We start from the raw sequence: 15,756 nt of genomic DNA, 5'->3' as shown, positions 1-15,756 counted from the left end.
CCCAGGCGGGTCTCGAACCCGCAGGCTCAGGCAATCCACTCACCTCAGTCTCCCAAGGCGCGGGATTACAGGCTGAGCCACTGAGTCCAGCTTTGTTTTGTTTTTGTTTTTAAGCCTCACAATATATTTTTCTCTCAGACATGTGACTCAGACCAAGATGGTCAAGGTGATGATAACTGGTTTATTCTGAGTATATTTGGAAGGTAAATTCAATCCAATTTGCAAGAAGATTGGATGTGGGACAGAGAAAAAATAAAATGTAGTCAAGGATGACTCCACACTTTTTGGCCAGAGAAACAGATGGGGAAGGTTTGGGGAGAAAGATCTGGTTTTTGATTTTGGACATGGAAAGTTAAAATCATCTCGTCTTTAAAAAGTTAGAAATAATTTGACTCGACTGCAGCAGAGTGTTAACAAGAGGAGAAAGAATGTCCTGAAAAGACAAGCATGAGACAGACCTACAGGTCATCAGGAGAAACTTAGATAGAACTTTATAAGCAGTGGGAAGGAAATGGAGGCTTATGATACAGCAGAACTAGGTGCTTAGGTAATTAATTTACACTAGTATTTTTCTTTGAAACTAAATCAAGCCGGGCTCGGTGGCTCAGCCTGTAATCCCCCACCCTGTAGTTCCGGCTACTTGGAAGGCTGAGGCGGGAGGATCGCCAGAGCCCAGCAGGTCGAGGCTGCGGTGGCCGGGAGCGGCCACTGCACTCCAGTCTGGGCGACAGAGTGAGACCCCAACTCAAAAAATAAAAAATAAAAAATAACTAAATCATGAGCTTCTCGATGGCTTATATATTTATAAATTGTTGTTGCTATTTTTTTTGTTGCTATTGTTGTTATTATTTTGTATTCCCTCAGAAAGAGCTTTACCCACTGTTCTTACTTAACAATTTCTATGAGGAAATAGATTTATTGACATACTTTTTTTTTTAAAGTCTGGTCAAACTACATGACTCTACATTTCCTCATTCACAGGATATCACAAATTATCTCAGAGGGACATGGCAAGAATTAAATTTCTCAATTTTATAACTTCAGCTAATATCATAAATGCATTCTGAAATACTAAATGATAATAGTTCCACAAAAATATCTGACCTAGTTATATATTGGGATCATGTGGAAACTGTGAGAGAAACTAAAGAGCTATAGAGGTAGGCAATGGGGTAGGGATGAGAATGAACTTGATCAGGACAGACTCACGGTGCAATTTCTCTCAACCTTGCATTCCAAAGGTCTGATGGGATCTCAACCCTCTTGGGATAATGGTGGGAATATCTAAGGAATTCTGATATTTTCTCTTTCATGTGGGGCAAAGCTAATGAATTTTGAAGAAATTAAAGAACAATAGTTGATAGTTCAGCAAAAGTCACACCCTTGTGTGGCCACATTCTTGGATCTTGGCCCTATATATCTATGTTTCTCACATAGTGAGAAAACCCACATATTAGAATGATTAATGAGAATTTGAACAGCAGTACATTTATGGAAAGAAATAACCTACATTTCATCTTAGAATGCATTTACACATATGCACATCATAATTAATAATAAACAAATTTGGGTCATTATCAGTGTGGCATCACATTTAAAAATAAGGAAAAGGCACAGAAAAACTTTAAGAAAATAATAAAATTAGTAGAATTATTTATCTTACAAAATAAAAGAGGCCTGGGTTCATCTTGAACTCTTCCCTCAGAGCAGGTAGCAAATTCTTTCCTTTCTAATTTGTAAAATCTCTTCTGCCTACACAAAATTATATCATGATATCATTTAATGAGAGTTTTCCAGAAAAATAAAACCAATAATTCACACATCTATCATATCTATCTATCTATCCATCAATTCTATAAAGACACTTATTTTGAGAAATTGACTCATGTGATTATGAGGACTGGCAAACCCAAAACATACGAGACAGGCCAATAGCCTGGAAATTCAAGCAGGATTACTATGTTGCAGATTTGAGACAGAATTTCTTCTACTTCTGGAAAAACCAATTTTTGCTCATGGGACCTTCAACTGATTGAGTGAGGCCCATCCACATTCTTTACTTAAAGTCAACTGATTGTAGATGTTAGCCACATCTACAAAATACCTTCACAGTAAGACCTAGATCTGTCTTTGATTAAATAACTGTGTGCTGTATAGACTAGCCAATTGGACACATAAAACTAGCCATCACATCTCTTCTTTAGACAACTTAGTCACTGCCCAGTGATTCTAAAACTAAATCCAATCTTTAGAATATGGTATTTAAGGCCTTTCCAGATCTGACCACATATGTTCTTTCCAGTTTCATCCTCCTTTACATTCTTTCATCTTATCAGATTACTTACCAATTTTTCTGCCTATAGGAAATTATTTCACAACCTTACACCTTTATTCATACTGAAGTGTAGTTTCCCTGAGAGTAGGGATTCTGTCTCAAGCTCACTACATAAAATATAGGAGTGGGATAGGTTACATTATTTGCTCTTAATTTTAACTGGCCATCTCTGCCAAGCCTATCCCTGGACATCATATTTGACCTGACAACTTGCTTTGCTTAGTAAGATATGAGCAGCAGTGATGTACAACAGAAGCTATAAAGCACATTGCATTGTTCCTGACTCCGCCATATCTCTTTCTCCATTGCCATGAGATTGATAGGTCAGCTTATCTATCTTGGAGTTAAAAGCTGTGGAAAGGTAAAATAATAATAATAATAATAACTAAACTAAAATACAAGAAAAAAGAGACACATGTACTATGAGTAAGAAATACACTTTTTTTTCTTATACGTCACTAAGGTTTGGTATTGTTTGTAAACTCAGAATAATCTACTGAAAGCTGATTGATATAAGCAGACACTCATATATTTGATAAATGGAAACACAAATGAATAAATGAAGTTGAAGTTCACGTCTTCTGAAGTGCCTCTTTTTTGGGTCATTTTGTGCCCATTGAAATTTCATTCATCCTTTAAAGAACTGCTCAATAGCCATCTCTTGTTATTTCCAGATATAATTGATGTTTTGCTAAGTCTCTCTGTTCAAAATTGTTTTCTGCATTTAAGATTCTTTCCTTCTAATAGATATTTAGCAGCAAAATTGGTGGCCACATAGAAGCATTACTGTTTATGTCTCTAAATACATATTTAATTCATTTTTTATTTCCAGTGACTTTTTTTTTTCTGGGTGAGTTCTTATCTCTTCAGCTACATCCTCTCTGTATCACACACACAGCAGTCACAGGCTCAGTAAATGTGTGTTGTTGGTGAAGTTAGAATATTTTCAGGAAATAATAGGACCTTATATAGATGATGGCATGCAGCAGCTGTCCTTTAGTGAACAGTCCAAGAGTCTTGGAGGAAGTGTAAAAGAAACATGATAATGATACTTCAGTGGATTGCAGGAAAATTCTTAAGTCAAACACCATGCTTTCCTTGATGGGAAAGCTTAGGTATAGCCATGAACAAAGTTTCAGTTGAATATGTACTGGCTGCCAGCTACTTTACTGACATTACTTCATGCCATATTCCAACAACCATATTTTTACATATTTGGAAAATGATGCTTTGAGATATTACATTATTTTCCCATGGTCACTCTTCTAGAAAGCAGTAGACTAGAATTTAAATCCAGTTGAGCCTCAATTCACAGCTCAAACTTTAACCATACTGCTTTCCTACAGAGATTTAGAAAGATCTTTTTGAGCTCTGAGCGTTCCACACAGTAATCCTCTGTGATGGAAAGCTTGCCCTAACCAAGGTATGCACTAAGGCCCCAGAAGTTATATTGCTCCTGCCCTACTGATTTTACTTGAGAGTGGGGCAAAGACGAAAGAGGTCCCAGCATAGTATACAGAAAGGCAGATTCCACTGAAAGAGAAAGTAGATGAGTGGGTGCCTGAGGCTTGGGATGGGAATGAACAGTAACTGCTAACGGGCAGGAAGGATCTTTGGGGGGCAACAAAAATGTAAAATTGGATTGTGATGATGGTGCATAACTGCAGACTTACCAAATATCATTAAATTGTACATTTTGAAAGGGCAGTTTTTTTATATGTAAGTTGTATCACAATAAATCTGGTAGAAAAAATAGACTGTCTAACAATAGTAGGTATGTATATATACTGTATACACACATATATATATATACATATATATATATATTATACATATACAGTGAATGTGCCAGTGGTTCCATAAGATTATAACACTGAATTTTTACCATACCTTTTCTATGATTACATGTTTAGATTCTCATTATGTTACAGTTGCCTACAGTATTCAATACAATGACATGCTACTGTACCTTTTCTATTATTAGATGATTAGATACACAGCTACTTTTCATTGTGTTATGGTTGCCTACAGTTTTCAACACAGTGGCATGCTACTGTACAAGTTGCTAGCCTAGGAGCAATAGGATAGACTCACCACATAGCTGAGGGATGTGATAAGCTATTCCACCTAAGTCTGGGAAAGTACATTTTAGGATGTTCATGTAATGACAGAATCACCTCAGGATGTATCTCCGTCATTATGAGGCATGACTGTGCATATACATAGATGGTCCCCAACTTATTGTAGTTCCATTTTTTGACTTTACAATGTTGCCAAAGCAATATGCATTCAGCAGAAACCATGCTTTGAATTTTGAATTTTTATCCCTTCCCAGGTTTGCAATATGCAATGCAATCCTCTTTCTAGATGTTTGGTGGCAGCAGCAAGCGACAGTTCCCAGTCAGTTGCACAATCACAAGGATGAACAACCCATAATGTGCAGTGAATGTGTTGCCAGATCATATGCCTGGCTGTAGGCTAATATAAGGTGGAGTCTCACTATGTTGCCCAGGCTGATCTCCAACTCCTGGGCTCAAGCAATCCACTCGCCTTGGCCTCCCAAAGTGCTGGTATTACAGGCATGAGCCACCATACCTAGTCTATACTTTCAATTTACAATGGACTTATCATGACATAACCTCATTGTAAGCTGAGGAGCATCTGTACGTATATACACTCACATAAATAAATATAATGTATACATATATGTGTTCATATACATGTATATAGATACATCAGTAAGCAAAGAGAACACTTCTTTCAAATACCATCTGAGCAGCAGCCTTTTAATTCCAATAATAAATATAATCACAAAGTATTTAAGTTCAGTTCAGGTGTACAACAAAATGTCTCCCTTTCCCTACAGTGTAGTTAATAAAGCTGGCATTTTTTTCTAAATGTTCTCACTCAGACTTTTTTGCCAAGTCAAACTGAATTTCTCTACTTTAAGATGATGAGAAAGCTTATTTTTCAGCCTTGTAGGTTCTTGGTAACTATCTAATGCTAGTTGAAGATTCTGCTTCAACTATCTAATGCTAATGGAAGGTGCTAGCAAACTGAGCACTTCCTACCCAGGCCTAATTTCCAGCTCCCGTTTTAGATGGTACAAATGCTACCCTACAGAAAATAGGAATGTAGAGAATCCATTCTACCTTTGCCTTGTGCTCAAGTGTCTGATACACACAATGTTCTTTAAATCTCATGGCCAGAAAAATGCTCTGTACTTCACAAGTTGACATTTCACCTATATCTTCCAGTGACATTTGCTTTAACACTTCACATAGCAAAGGACCAAAGAAATCTCTTTAGCCAAGGTCAGGATGAGCCATGTGAGAGTTATAGACAGGTAATTAATTTAGTACACCATAAGTGACATTCTTTAAATATTTTTTCCACAGTTATTTAAAAGAAAGGCTAAGAGCTATATGTGGAGAAATAAAAGGAAGCAAAACAATTATTTACTTCACCATTGTTTTCTTGGATCACAGTTCAGACTGACATACTCTACTCGGCAAAGCAATATATATATTTAAATTTTAAAAGTCTTTCCAACGAATCTAACCAGATCCTTGTTTCCTTAAATGTGCTTAAGTAATCAACTACTAGCATGGAACCTACCAACAGGAAAGTCACAGTCAACCACCAATGGGTCAATAATATCTTCTTTCTAACCACTAGTCCTTGGAGAGACCTCAGCCACATTAATTTCCCCATCTTGTTATATTTCCAAGTACAGCACCCCTTATAGATGGGCACCTCTGTTTGCAGTCTCATGGGTCTGGCCTTTATCTTAGCTCTAATTCTATTAGATTTGAGTTACAAAATTTTATGAGGATAGAAGGATAGAAGACTAACACAAGATATAGCAACACATTGGCCAAATCCCAGTACATGCTATCTTGATTTCTTATTTTCATGACTTTCCTTAGTAATGGAATTGCCAAAAGACAACTGAAAGAAAAAGCAAAAGCAAAGGATCTGGGAGGAAAGTCAGTCCTCCAGCAATGAAATATTCTTTGGCAGTAATGTCATGTTTTCCTGCCGCATTTATTTTGCATTCATACATCTATCAATATTGCATCATTTTCTACAAGAGGCAGCCAAACTATGGGACACTGTACACATTGAAAACAAGCCCACATACCTGACAATAGCGAATAAAAATGACCTTTGAAGAAAACCACTGCATTAAGATATTAGTCAGATTGCCACATTCTGATATATTTATTTTGTTTATATGCAACTATGATATCAACTAGTATATTTTGAATATTATTCATTTGTGACAAAATCCAAAAGGTTTGCATTTTGCAGCATTTTTCTTTCCTTGTATTATTTCAAGTGCCATGTGGGGTTTTATGTTTAATAATATGTTGTAACAGATGTCAATCTGATCCAGAACTGAAATGATACTTGGCTTCAAATAATTTCGTCTGCTTCTTGCAGTTTCAGGTTGACCCAATCGAACATATTCTGCAGATCAACTTGACTGCCTCATAGCCTCTGAAAAGCTGACCCACTTATTTCTGTAAAAGGGGAAGTTGAAAACCAGAGAACATGTAATATTCTGCTAAGTGAAATTAGAAAGAACAGATTTTGTAGAACAGGGGATGTGTTTGAGGTCTTTCTACTGCTTTAACATTTTAGGTTGTAATTCCAAGTTTGTAGACATTAGTATCGAACCATTCTCTGTCAGTTCTCCATTCACCATTTAGCTATGTGGAAAAGCTATATAAAAGATAGAGTCTGAGCCACTAAAGCTATGTTACCTACCCATTCCCCTTCTTCATTTGAGGAAGAACAAAAAAAAATCTGGAAATAATTTATATTTATTATAGTTTGGATATAACATGTTCAACTTTCACTCCTTAACATAATGTTCTTGATTCTACACAGCAAAAAGACTACAAAAAGTGAGAATCAACTTGCAAAATCTAATCTGTATATCAATCAAAACTTTAATATGATTGTATAATAAAGTTCCCATGAGTATCAATATAAAGTAAAAATATCATTTTTTTAGGGAAAAAAATTCATGCTTTTAAAGATCTAGTAATCCGTATATTTAAAAAGTGGCAATTAATAGCATGAAGGAGAAAACTCAGTACCAAAGCCATAGAATGATGAACTCAAACATTTCAGCAAACACATCTGTTCCTGTATCTCTCAACTTATAAAACTCTGAACTTTTAAGCAATAAGATGGGAGAAAGGCAGGAAGTATACATTAGGATTCCCAGGTCTTTTAAACATGCAATTTAAGGCATTTCTTTCTAGCAATCATTTTCTCTAATTGCCTGCTGAGCGATCTGGGGTAAGCCTTACTTTGCTTAGATACTGTTTTTAATGTCTTTAGATAACAAAGATCTCTTTTCTCAGCATATTTTAGAATGCCCTAAATAGAGTTGTATAATTTTAAGTACTTCTTGGGTATCCGACCAAAGATAGTGATTGGATGCTGATATTTTTGAAATGGAAGTCAACTTAGTATTGAAAAAATAAACATTTTTTCAAAAGGAAAAAAGAACCATCTGTAGCATTGACAAATTATGTAGTGAGATGAGAGAATTCAGGTGAGTCAGCATCTTCTCCATGACTTAGAGCTCACATAAAATGATAAACAGATTTCCTTTTAAAAGCTGAATGTTACATTTTAACATTCTCCAAAGAGCTGTGGTACATCATCAACTCCAAAAATAACAGAAGGAAAATAAAATTCACAGAATACAAAATAGTGCTCTCATCACACAAAAACAAATTAATTAAATTTAATTTAAAAAGAAATCCATATATAAACTTAAAATGTGGAGAAAACATTGCAAAACATACCTCTTCTCCCTGACTATTCCTTCCACTTTTGTATCTGTTTGAAAATTTTTATCACAAAAATACTATTTTTAAATGACAGAGGAGGGAAATCAGTCCAATACATATATCTCACCAAAACGAACAAAAACCAAATATTTCAACAGAAAGCTTGCAATAAAAAGCATAAAGAGATAATTGCAGAAAATACAAAATATGAGTAGTCAACTAACAAATAAAATTCTTAAGCCCCAATGGTAATCAAAGTCACATAAATTAAAATTTTTTCCCTTGAATGGAAAAAATCCCTAATTTTACATAATAAGTGTTATTAACCATGTGGGAAGATATATATTTGCATCCATTACTAGAGAAATATAAAAGCTAAAATTTTTTTCCAGAGGAAATTTTGTAATGTCTGTTGAATAGATTTATGTTTATTTCTTCTATCCCAGCAAGTTGATGTACAGGTCGCTGGTCTAAGGATATAATGATTCAAGTGTGCAAATATACAGGAAGAAGTGGGCTTATCAAAATTTTGTTTAAATTAGAGATAAATGAAAACAATCTAAATATCCAGGAATAAGTCCTATAAAGTAATAATGCAAATATTTACTTTTTATTTGAAAAACTATTTATGATGTATTAACAAGTGAGAATAGCAGGTTATAACACAGTATGAAGAGTATTATTGTATATTTTAAATACATAAATGTGTGCAGATATACAAGGGGGGAGGGAGGAAGAAAGAGAATACACCCAACAAGGATACCTACATAATCACTGTTTGTATACCTAACCTTGAATTGTAACCCACATCTTTAAAATTAAAAAATAAAAAAAAGAGAGAATATACCTTAAATGATAAAATGGTAATAGTGAATGACTATCTCTAGCTGGTTGACTTGGTCTTATTTATATTTTCAAATATTCCTACAATCTCCCAGATTACAAATTACAAGTAAACTGTGAAGTTTTCCTATGTGGAAAATTTGATTGTCTCATAATACTGATAACACACTGTGAGATCTTTGATACTCTGATGTATTTTGCAGTATGGCAGACACAAGAACACATGGGACCAACTCTCTGCTGCTCAGGAGGATGATACAAACATAGTCCTACTTATCCTCTCATTTTAGGACTTTTAACTTTTTTGTTCTTCCCCCATGGGATGGGAGTTTTCTTATATCATCTGCATCTTATTTCCAACCCTCCATGTGATGGACCATGTGTTCGGTATAACTTAAAAGTCTACATTAAATACCCTCCATTTAATTTAGGTTACCAGAAATACACAAGCAACATCGGATGCTTCATTTTTATGCATTAAACTAAATGGCGCAAATTCATAGGAAATAATTACCTTGAATCAGTGTTAAAAAAAAACAAAACTGGTTCACTGGTTTTTTTTTTTTTTTTGCCTATTTGGAGGCTGTTGTGGACTAAACGTGTCCTCTCCACATTTATATGCAGAAGCCCTAACCCCCAATGTGATGATAATTGGATATGGGATCTTTGAAAGGTAATTAAGATTTTGTGAGGTCATGAGGGTGTGGCCTTGGTCCAATGGGATTAGTGCCTTTATAAGAATATACAGCTAAGAATGTGGTCTCTCCTTGCCCCATATATATACAAAGTATAGGTTATGTGCACACAGAGAGATGGTGACTACAAACTAAGAGAAGAGTCCTCAGAAGGAAATCTACCTTGCTAGCACTTTGATCTTGCAGCCTCTAGAACTGTGAGGAATACATTTCTGTCATTTAAGTCACCTGGTTTATGGCAATTTTTTTTTTTTATAAAGATGTGGGGTACAATTCAGAGTTAGGTATACAAACGTTGATTATGCAGGTACCTTGCTGATGAAGTATGCCCCTCTCTCCCCTAGCAGTTTCCCTCAACTGCCAATTCCAACCCCCCCATGGTATTTTGTTCCAGCAGCCTAAGCAGACTACTACAGAAGCCTTTAGAAAATGGCATAGGCAAATAGAAACCATGAGAATTTAGGGAAAAAGAACAAGAGCGTGTCAGGGAGAACATCCCCACCCATGTTCTTTTATTCCCACAAGAGACAATTGTACATAATGTCATTCATTACTGAACTGGAGCAGCAACAGACAAGAAACTTTGCTTATCCTTTTGCTTCTTTGTTGACCTGATCCAAATTTGAGTTCCTTCACATGTCCCAAGAGCCATGGCTCAGTTACAGAGAACTATGGATCAAAGCAAGAAATTGAGTCAATATATTTCAAACATTGTAACAGACTTGCCCAACCCATATGATAGAATGTCACATGGTGTCAGATGTAGTGTATCCGATATATTTGACCTGTTGTAGAAATATACCCAATAACAATTTCTTGCAGTTTGAAGAGCAAGACCATGCTTACAGATATTGTACTCATTCACAAAGTTTCCTCAGGATATAATCTGAAACAGTGAGCTACTTTGAAACATTTTTTAAAAAAGAAGGACCAAAAAAAGTAAATTAAAAGACTATGTGAATGCTTGAGAACCAACTGAAAAGCTAGTGGAAACCTTCTCAAGGAAGACCTTAAGACCTATATTAAAGTGCCATTGCTAAATGCACAGTCCTGCTCATTACTCCAAAGAAAGTTCCCACCTTGGTAAGTGTCCTAGGAATATACTTTGTATCCCTTAGCCTTGCCTGCCTCTGCTTCAAAGCATTTCTCCAGCTTTCTAAAACTAGTTGGCAATAGAAACTATATGGGCTTAACTCCCATCATGACATCGTCCTGCTGCAGCCGTTGGTCAAAAGGGCTCGTATTTAATCAAATGCCCGTAGATATCAGCAATGTATTTCCACAGGCCGAAGGGGTGAGAATGTGCTATAAAAAGCCATGGGGTGACTTATGCTGCAGGATTTTAAATCAGCTGTTAAAAGGAGACAGCAGAGGGCTGAGTTAGCATGTTTGTGCCCGGGGCATGGCCTCCCAGGACTTCTGTCTCTGCTCTGAGGTTTCCCTCTTATCAAGACTCTATCCAAGGGGTTTCAGTCCTTTACAGTCTGTCCTGTGAGAATTTGCCCTGTGTCTCTTCATTTCCTTCCTCTCTTCCTGCTCAGAATTGCTGTAGAGGACTCAGGCTCTTTGCCTCCATTTGCTTCCCACGTTGACCCACTTCCTAATAGAAGGGCAACAACCTGCCTCTTTTGGCTCCACGTTCTAGTTTTAGTTTACTCAGGAGGCCATCCTTAGAGGGTAACACATGCTGGAATGTGCATCTACTCTGTAGGCATTATGTAATATTTATTCAAATACATGTAGATATCAGCAATGTATTTCTACTGCAATTAAGCAATTTTGAACATACTTTTGTATTAAATAACACGCTTCTCTTTTGATGTTGTGAAATGCTTGATTAATGCTAGCTAAAACTGGATAAATCTTCTGTCTCTCTTCAGAGGTGACAATGGCAGGGAGGGAGGTAAAAAGAACTGGTTTGCCTTGTGGGGCATCAGCTGATGCCCAGATAATGAATCTCTTTTAAATATATTTCTGCTGCCGGGCTCTGTGGCTCAGCCTGTAATCCCGCGCCTTGGGAGGCTGAGGTGAGTGGATTGCCTGAGCCCGCGGGTTCGAGAGCCGCCTGGGCAACTTGGCGAGACCTCATCGCTACAATAAATCAAAAAATCAGCCAGGCGTGGTGGCGCACGCCTGTAGTTCCAGCTACTTGGAAGGCTGAGGTGGAAGGATCACCGGAGCCCAGCAAGTCGAGGCTGCGGTGGCTGGGAGCAGCCACTGCACTCCAGTCTGGGTGACAGAGTGAGACTCCAACTCAAAAAAACAAAAAAAACCAAATAAATATATTTCTGCTTTAAAAAAATATTGTCACAATGCTTAAGAGACAAGGCTGATTCTATTACTTCTCGGTTCTACCATACTTACTGGAAATATACAGAACTTGGGGGTTAATTGGGAATTAAATGACTTATAAACTGACCTGACTGTCAAGACAATACTTATAATAGCATTCCCGTAATGAACTTTCAAAATTCCAAATTTCCCAAAAAGCGTTTAGAGTATATACTCTAGCAAGTGAAAGACCTTATTTAATTCTTGTATAATTATTTTACTTACACATGTACATTTTATTTCCTCCAACTCTTTAAGGGCAAGAATCACATGCTGCAATTTTATATATCACCCACAATGTCTAACTCAGAACTACATAGAGGAATGTGTCTAATGTATACCTATTCAAAACATTCACCTCAGTGTATCAGTTTCTTTTCTTCTCTATTTTTACCTATTTCCTAAAAATTGGTAGCTGATTAAAAAAAACCCTTTCATTATCAGTCAATTTTGTATACTAGCTTACAAAAGGAGAGTGAAAAATATGTATTTGGGAAAATGGTAAAAGACCTCGGAAGTGAATCCCTGCATTCCTCTCTTTAGTAATAAGGTTACTTTTTTAAAAAGTTTCCATTTAAATTATTTCCTTTCCTAAATTTTTCTCATTCAGTCACATTGTTCTTAATCTCTTTCATGACCAGCAGAATCCACAACCATAAACTTATCTTCCTGAACTTTCCCAGAGCTATCCCGTAAGCCTCCAGTCCACAAAAGAAGCACTTTCTGCTTCGAGAGGAGAAGTTGCCCTCTTGGGACTTGGTTGAAGCAGAAAGTGAGCTACATTGGGTGGGCAGAGCCCACCCTTGAGCCAAATTACCTACAATAGAAAAATGTGTGCAACTCCTCCGATTTGGAAATGCCTCAAATGACCCATGAAGAGGTAGGCGGGGATGAAAGAAGTTTTCTCAAAAGGAATCAGGGCATAAACAATGTAATGATAATGATGACTCTCCCTGCTTTTTTGCACAGATTACACCAAAGGGAGAAATGCTAAAGTAGATGCAAAGGCGTATGGCTTTAAAGTCGAATGTCCACAGTCTATATCTGAGTTGAATCATAACTATTCGTTTTTCTGCAGAGTAATTAGGTTAATTTCAAAGACTTCTACCCACTAATTAAATAACCCATGCATTCATATGGTCTGAAAATTTTGAGAATATAAATGGGTGTATTTCTTTAAAAATACATTTCTTTCTCCTTAAGAAAAAAAGAAGGGGACAAAAGAAATATACAGATTTAATAAGATGACTCTAATGTAGGGGAGTTGAGATTCTATTACTACTTGACTTACAATGCTGTTTTCAGCAAACTGTCTAAATTTTGTGCCTCAGTTTTATCATTTGAAAGCATGAGGGTAATAGTCTCTCTCAAAAGGTGAGAGATTATTCATCCATTCTTCATTAATGTCAGTCAAATACTCTGTGGCAAAAAAAAAGTCATTATTATTTAACAAAGTGTGTTCAAAATTCTTTAAATCCTTTGGAAATACACTGCTGGAATCTATGGGAATTGAACTAATATTATTTAATCTCCACAGAGCAAATACACAACTTGTAGCACTTAATCCCTGCTAGAGATGGCAAAAAATAATTACATTACGACTAAATGAAAATCTGACACATACTGGAAGCTTCAGATCAGTTTTGAGGCTAAAGAAAGGGGACCATTGAATTAGTTGTGTACATAAAATTAAAAGGGATTGAAAATATCAGGAAGGAGAAGTATTTTGGTCATTGGGTGAATCACATAGATTTTCAGACATATTTTACTCTGCTACCCTTCAAAGGAGAAAGTGGAAAGCAAAGGGATGAACCCATGAAACTGATGCACCCACAGGGCTTTCTTTTAAATTTCAAATCTACTTTTCCAAAAAGAGGTATTTACTTGAAACAAGGTACTTACTTGGACATTTCACAGCAAATCAATTACTGATAATCACTCCTGGTCTGTAGATTAGCAACTCTGATGTAACCACATAACTTGACTAAATAAGAACTACTGAACAATCTGTATTCTTACATTTCTCCATGGGCTGAACTACTGAACAATCTGTATTCTTACATTTCTCCATGGGCTGAAATCCTTTCCTAAGAAAAGATGTCTCATGCCTTTAAGCAGCCATGACAGCAGTTCCCATCTATGATTATAGGCAGACAGTTTTTGTTTTGTTTTGGTTAATGTCTCATTCTGGGGAATGAAACAGAATTTAGAAATATACCAGCACAAATACTGTAGAATCTTTGAGTCTAGTCTACCAGCCCATGCTGTGTCATTAAAAATACAAAACAAAACAAAAGAAACTCAAACCTCAAACTATGAAAAACAATCAGACTTAACAATTGCTTTGACAATCATTGAAGAGGTGGTAGATAACTGGAAAGTACACTTGTGTGGGATTCCGAATTCATCTGCTGCTGCATTGCTACGGGGACTGCTCTTTATAGTCCACTCTGGAGTTTCAGTGGAGAAAGTTGCGGGGGTCCTGCCCCGCAAGGGTCGTGAGATTTCCTGAAGGAGAGATGGATAGGCGAAAGACGAAAACATTATACTTGGACACCTGCTTCCTGAACAGATGACAATTTAATGTTAGTTAACACAGAGCTTTTATATCATTCGTAAAGGGGCAAGACAAAGAAAATTCCTTCACGTACATATCCTCTACAAGTTACCACCATCTAGTGGTCTTAGCAACAAACAAGCCAAGAACCCTGTAAACATTCAGACAATGAGTCTTATTCATAAAACCAAAGATGATAGTTTTAGTCCAAAGTCCTGAATTACAGTCCTTGAACTGTCTCCAGAAAGTTTAGCAGTAGTCTTCCTTCTGGGGCTTTATGGCCTTCAGAGTTCTGTAATCATCTTTCTTGTCCAGGTGTCTTCGTTACTTTTCTCTTATCCTGCAGTGCTTGTTTCTAAAGAAAACTCAAAAGAAGCTTTTAGTAATGTTTCCCAGGCCCCCAAGGTTGCTTTCTGTCTTTAGCTAAGTTATCATAAAAGTGTCTGATTAGTATATTAAGAGTTCAGTGAAAACCCACTCTATAAATGTTAACTTAGAGTTTTAACTATTGAATTAAGTAAAAACCTTAACGATTAATCTTTATCCTAAGTCAGTGAAAACAGTGTTATAAATCACCCACATAACTCCTATATAAGTGTTAGAACTATAATGAATTCATAATGAACTTACTATAAACTTGTGCTTCTCAAAAACCTTATGTCTAAACACTAAACTACATAATTCTAAATCAAATAAGGAGTGAGTATACTTACACCATTTATTACTTAAGCAATATCTAGTAACTTATAACCAAGTGAAAGAAAGCATTCTTGATGTGCTTCAGAGTTTAACCCTTGCATATGTTAGAAAAGGCCAAGCGGCATAGTGGGAAAATGGAAAAATGAACCATGACATTCTCAGGTTAGCTGTGAGTACTTCGCATAAACATGCCATTTTCTTCTTCCATGACTGCACAGAATTTCTTCAGCTGTACCAACAACAAGGATGGAAGATAGAAGGGCCTCAGTTGCCCGGACTCACTTTGCGGCCAGGGGTCCTCAGCGCACCTGGACTTTGTCAATCATGCGGGCCTCCAAGGCTGGCTCCCAACAGCATTGGACCCTGCAAATTATGAGCATCCTTGTCTATATCTGACTAGCAGCTTATAGGAGATAAAAACGTGGCAGTTTAGGAGATGCCCACAAATTCTTTGATACTTTTTCCTTTAACGGGTGGAACCTA

This window comes from Carlito syrichta, unplaced genomic scaffold (assembly GCF_000164805.1).
Source record: "Carlito syrichta isolate Samal-C Ts95f unplaced genomic scaffold, Tarsius_syrichta-2.0.1 Scaffold306600, whole genome shotgun sequence".
NCBI lineage: Eukaryota > Metazoa > Chordata > Mammalia > Primates > Tarsiidae > Carlito > Carlito syrichta.
Note: the sequence above shows the minus strand (reverse complement) of the source record.